The sequence below is a fragment of the Arachis hypogaea genome, chromosome 6 (assembly GCF_003086295.3).
Source record: "Arachis hypogaea cultivar Tifrunner chromosome 6, arahy.Tifrunner.gnm2.J5K5, whole genome shotgun sequence".
NCBI lineage: Eukaryota > Viridiplantae > Streptophyta > Magnoliopsida > Fabales > Fabaceae > Arachis > Arachis hypogaea.
Window position 1 is genome coordinate 71,624,673 of NC_092041.1, and position 6,354 is coordinate 71,631,026.

At 40.4% G+C, this 6,354-nt stretch overlaps 1 non-coding gene across 1 annotated transcript; it reads right to left on the reverse strand.

Annotated features, from left to right (window-relative positions):
- Window positions 1-305: 305 nt before the first annotated feature.
- LOC112699648 (small nucleolar RNA R71) lies at window positions 306-413 on the reverse strand. The gene has a single exon (XR_003152591.1). It is a non-coding gene; the product is annotated as a small nucleolar RNA R71 (small nucleolar RNA).
- Between the last annotated feature and the right edge of the window lie 5,941 nt (window positions 414-6,354).

The following is a 6,354-nucleotide window of genomic DNA, read 5'->3' on the forward strand; positions in this document are numbered from 1 at the left end:
CTGCCATTGGAGCAAACAATTTTGAGCTAAAGCCTCAATTAGTTTCTCTAATGCAACAGAATTGCAAGTTTCATGGACTTCCATCAGAAGATCCTTTTCAGTTCTTAATTGAATTCTTGCAGATCAGTGATACTGTTAAGACCAATGGAGTTGATCCTAAGGTCTATAAGCTTATGCTTTTTCCTTTTGCTGTAAGAGACAGAGCTAGAACATGGTTGGACTCTCAACCTAAAGATAGCCTGAACTCTTGGGATAAGCTGGTCACGACTTTCTTAGCCAAGTTCTTTCCTCCTCAAAAGCTGAGCAAGCTTAGAGTGGATGTTCAAACCTTTAGACAGAAAGAAGGTGAATTCTTCTATGAAGCTTGGGAGAGATACAAGCAACTGACCAAAAAGTGTCCTTCTGACATGCTTTCAGAATGGACCATCCTGGATATATTCTATGATGGTCTATCTGAATTGTCTAAGATGTCATTGGACCATTCTGCAAGTGGATCTATTCACCTGAAGAAAATGCTTGCAGAAGCTCAGGAACTCATTGACATGGTTGCAAATAACCAGTTCATGTATACCTCTGAAAGGAATCCTGTGAATAATGGAACGTCTCAGAGAAAGGGAGTTCTTGAAATTGATGCTCTGAATGCCATATTGGCTCAGAACAAAATGTTGACTCAGCAAGTCAACATGATTTCTCAGAGTCTAAATTGATTGCAAAATGCATCCAACAGTACTAAAGAAGCATCTTCTGAAGAAGAAGCTTATGATCCTGAGAACCCTACAATGGCAGAGGTGAATTACATGGGTGAAGCCTATGGAAACACCTATAATCCCTCATGAAAAAATCATCCAAATTTCTCATGGAAGGATCAACAAAAGCCCCAACAAGGCTTTAATAATTGTGGAAGAAACAGGTTTAGCAATAGCAAGCCTTTTCCATCATCTTCTCAGCAACAGACAGAGAATTCTGAGCAGAGCCCCTCTAGCTTAGCAAATATAGTCTCTGATCTATCTAAGGCCACTCTAAGTTTCATGAATGAAACAAGATCCTCCATTAGAAATTTGGAGGCACAAGGTGGCCAGCTGAGTAAAAAAGTCACTGAAACTCCTCCTAGTACTCTCCCAAGCAATACAAAAGAGAACCCAAAAAGAGAGTGCAAGGCCATAACCTTACTTGGTGTGACTGAATGCACAGAAGAGGAGGAGGACGTGAATCCCAGTGAGGAAGACCTCTTGGGACGTCCTCTGGACAAAAAGGAGTTCCCAATTGAGAAACCTAAGGAATCTGAGGCTCGTCTAGAGACCATAGAGATCCCATTGAACCTCTTTTTACCATTCATGAGCTCTAATGATTATTCATCTTCTGAAGAAGATGAAGACATTATTGAAGGGCAAGTTACCCAGTATTTAGGAGCAATCATGAAGCTAAATGCCAAGCTATTTGGTAATGAGACTTGGGAGGATGAACTTCCATTGCTCATTAGTGAACTGAATACCTGGGTTCAGCATACTTTACCTCAAAAGAAACAGGATCCTGGTAAATTCTTAATACCATATACCATAGGCACCATGACCTTTGAGAAGGCTCTGTGTGACCTTGGGCCGGGTATTAACCTCATGCCACTCTCTGTAATAGAGAAACTGGGAATCTTTGAGGTACAGGCTGCCAAATTCTCATTAGAGATGGCAGACAAATCCATGAAAAAGGCTTATGGACAGGTAGAGGACGTGCTAGTAAAGGTCAAAGGCCTTTACATCCCTGCTGATTTCATAATCCTAGACACTGGGAAGGATGAGGATGAATCCATCATCCTTGGAAGACCCTTCCTAGCCACAACAAAAACTGTGATTGATGTGGACAAAGGAGAGTTGATCCTTCAATTGAATGAGGACTACCTTGTGTTTAAAACTCAAGGATCTCCCTCTGTAACCATAGAGAGGAAGCATGAAAAGCTTCTCTCAATACAGAGTCAAACAAAGCTCCCATACTCAAACTCTAAGTTTGGTGTTGAACCCCCACATTCAAACTCTAAGTTTGGTGTTGGGAGGTCCCAACAATGTTCTGAACATCTGTGAAGCTCCATGAGAGCTCACTGTCAAGCTATTGACATTAAAGAAGCACTTATTGGGAGCAACCCAATTTTATTTATCTATGTTATTTTCTTTTTTAGATTGATGATCATGTGGAGTCACAAAAATAAATGCAAAAATTAAAGAAAAATAAAAAATAGCACACCCTAGAGGAGGAACTTACTGGCGTTCAAACGCCAGTAAGGGTAGCAGAATGGGCGTTTAACGCCCAGTCTAGCACATTTCTGGGCATTAAACGCCAGAAACAAGCACCAGACTGGCGTTAAATGCGAGAAAGAAGCAATAATATGGCGTTAAACGCCAGAAACAAGTTGCAACCTGACGTTTAACGCCAGGAAAGGAATAAAAGCTGGCGTTTAACGCTAGAAACAAGCAGCAGTCTGGCGTTATACACCAGGATTGCACTGTAAGGGCGTTTACACGCCTAATAGGAGCAGGGATGATAAATCCTTGACCCCTCAGGATCTGTGGACCCCACAGGATCCCCACCTACCCCATCTCTCTCTCTCTCTCTCACTCACCAATCAAATCATACCCTCTTCCCTATATTCTCTTCACCAATCACCTCCATAACTCTTCCCCAAATACCCCACCCACCTCACTTTCAAAATTCAAAAACCTTTCCCTCCCAAACCCAACCCTAATGACCGAAACCCAACCCTCCTCTCACTCCTATATAAACCCCTCACTACTCCTTCATATTCACACAATACAAACACCTTTCCCCCCTCTTGGCCGAACCACTTCTTCCTCCATCTCCTCCATTTTTCTTCTTCTTCCCCTTCTTTATTTCTTTTTTTCCTCGAGGATGAGCAAATATTTTAAGTTTGGTGTGGTAAAAGCATTGCTTTTTGTTTTTCCATAACCATTTATGGCACCTAAGGCCAGAGAAACCTCTTGAAAGAGGAAAGGGAAGGCAAAAGCTTCCACCTCTGAGTCATGGGAGATGGAGAGATTCATCTCAAATGTCCATCAAGACCACCTCTATAAAGTTGTGTCCAAGAAGAAGGTGATCCCTGAGGTCCCTTTCATGCTCAAGAAAAATGAGTATCCAGAGATCTGACATGAGATCCGAAGAAGAGGTTGGGAAGTTCTCACTAACCCCATTCAACAAGTCGGTATCTTAATGGTTCAAGAGTTCTATGCCAATGCATAGATCACTATGAACCATGATCAAAGTATGAACCCAAATCCAAAGAATTGGCTTACAATGGTTCGGGGGAAATACTTAGATTTTAGTCCAGAAAATGTAAGGTTGGCATTCCACTTGCCAATAATGCAAGAAAACGCATGCCCCTACACTAGAAGGGTCAACTTTGATCAAAGGTTGGACCAAGTCCTCATGGACATATGTGTGGAAGGAGCTCAATGGAAAAGAGACTCAAGAGGCAATCCAGTTCAATTGAGAAGACCGGATCTTAAGCCTGTGGCTAGAGGATGGTTGGAGTTCATCCAACGCTCCATCATTCCTACTAGCAACCGATCTGAAGTGACTATGGATCGGGCCATCATGATCCATAGTATCATGATTGGGAAGGAAGTGGAAGTTTATGAGATCATACCTCTAGAACTTTACAAGGTGGCTGACAAGTCATCCACTTTGGCAAGGTTAGCCTTTCCTCATCTCATTTGTCACCTATGCAATTTGGCTGGGATAAACATAGAAGGAGACATCCTCATTGAAGAGGACAAGCCCATCACTAAGAAAAGGATGGAGCAAACAAGAGAGCTCATTCATGGACCTCAACAAGAGCATGAGGAAAATCCTCATCAAGAAATCCCTGAGATGCCTCAATGGATGCAATTTCCTCCACATAACTATTGGGAGCAACTCAACACCTCCTTGGAAGGCTGGAGTTACAATATGGACCAACTAAGGGTGGAGCACCAAGAGCACTCCATCATTCTCCATGAGATTAGAGAAGATCAAAGAGCTATGTGGGAGGAGCAACAAAGGCAAGGAAGAGACATAGAGGAGCTCAAGAGCACCATTGGTTCTTCAAGAGGAAGACGCCACCCTCACTAAGGCGGACTCATTCCTTAATCTCCTTGTCTAATTATTTTTGTTTTCGGTTTTTATGCTTATTGTGTCATCTATGTTTGTGTCTTCATTACATGATCATTAGTGTCTAGTGTCTATGTCTTGAAGCTATGAATAATTCCATGAATCCTTCACCTCTCTTAAATGAAAAATGTGCTTAATTACAAAAGAACAAGAAGTACTTGGATTTCAAATTTTATCTTGAAATTAGTTTAATTATTTTGATGTGGTGACAATACTTTTTGTTTTCTGAATGAATGCTTGAACAGTGCATATTTTTTATCTTATTGTTTATGAATGTTAAAATTGTTGGCTCTTGAAAGAATGATGAACAAAGAGAAATGTTATTGATAATTTGAAAAATCATGAAATTGATTCTTGAAGCAAGAAAAAGCAGTGAATAAGAGAGCTTGCGAAAAAAAGTGGCAAAAATTAAAAGAAAAAGAAAGAAAAAGAAAAAGCAAGCAGAAAAAGCCAATAGCCATTTAAACCAAAAGGCAAGGGTAAAAAGGATCCAAGGCTTTGAGCATTAATGGATAGGAGGGCCCAAGGAAATAAAATCTAGGCCTAAGCGGCTAAATCAAGCTGTCCCTAACCATGTGCTTGTGTCATGAAGGTCCAAGTGAAAAGCTTGAGACTGAGTGGTTAAAGTTGTGATCCAAAGCAAAAAGAGTGTGCTTAAGAACTCTGGACACCTCTAACTGGGGACTTTAGCAAAGCTGAGTCACAATCTGAAAAGATTCACCCAGTTATGTGTTTGTGGCATTTATGTATCCGGTGGTAATACTGGAAAACAAAGTGCTTAGGGCCACGGCCAAGACTCATAAAGTAGCTGTGTTCAAGAATCAACATACTGAACTAGGAGAATCAATAACACTATCTAAAATTCTAGGTTCCTATAGATGCCAATCATTCTGAATTTCAAAGGATAAAGTGAGATGCCAAAACTGTACAGAAGCAACAAGCTACTAACCCCGCTCATCTAATTGGGACTAAGTTTCGTTGATATTGTGGGATTCCTTGTATATTCTCTTCTTTTTATACTATTCTATTTTCAGTTGCTTGGGGACAAGCAACAATTTAAGTTTGGTGTTGTAATGAGCGGATAATTTATACGCTTTTTGGCATTGTTTTCATATAGTTTTAGTATGTTTTAGTTAGTTTTTAGTATATTTTTATTATTTTTTAATCAAAATTCACATTTCTGGACTTTACTATGAGTTTGTGTGTTTTTCTATGATTTCAGGTATTTTCTGGCTGAAATTGAGGGACCTGAGCAAAAATCTAATTCAGAGGCTGACCAAGGACTGCTGATGCTGTTGGATTCTAACCTCCCTGGACTCGAAATGGAATTTTTGGAGCTACAGAAATCCAAATGGCACTTTCTCAAATGCGTTGGAAAGTAGACATCCAGTGCTTTCCAGAAATGTATAATAGTCCATACTTTGCCCGAGTTTAGAGGACGCAAAATGGTGTTTAACGCCAGCTTTCTGCCCTATTATGGCGTTAAACGCCAGAAACAAGTTGCAAACTAGAGTCAATCGCCAGAAACAAGTTACAAACTGGCGTTTAACTCCAAGGAAGACCTCTACACGTGAAAGCTTCAATGCTCAGCCCAAGCACACACCAAGTGGGCCCGGAAGTAGATTTCTACATCATTTACTTATTTTTGTAAACCCTAGTAACTAGTTTAGTATAAATAGAACTTTTTACTATTGTATTCAGGGTCTTTGACCAGATCTTTGATCAGCTTTATGCTATATTAGACTTTTATGGGGGCTGGCCATTCGGCCATGCCTGGACCATTATTACTTATGTATTTTCAACGGTGGAGTTTCTACACACCATAGATTAAGGTGTGGAGCTCTGCTGTTCCTCGAGTATTAATGCAAAGTACTATTGTTCTTCTATTCAATTCATGCTTATTCTTATTCTAAGATATCCATTCACACACAAGAACATGATGAATGTGATGATTATGTGACACTCATCACCATTCTCACTTATGAACGCGTGATTGACAACCACTTCCGTCTACATGCAAACAAGCTTTAATGTATATCTCTTGGGTTTCTAATCAACAATTCACATCGGCTCCCTTTGACAATGGGGCATCTAAATCCGAGATTAGAATCTTCGTGGTATAGGCTAGAATCCATTGGCAGCATTCCTGAGATCCGGAAAGTCTAAGCCTTGTCTGTGGTATTCCGAGTAGGATCTGAGAAG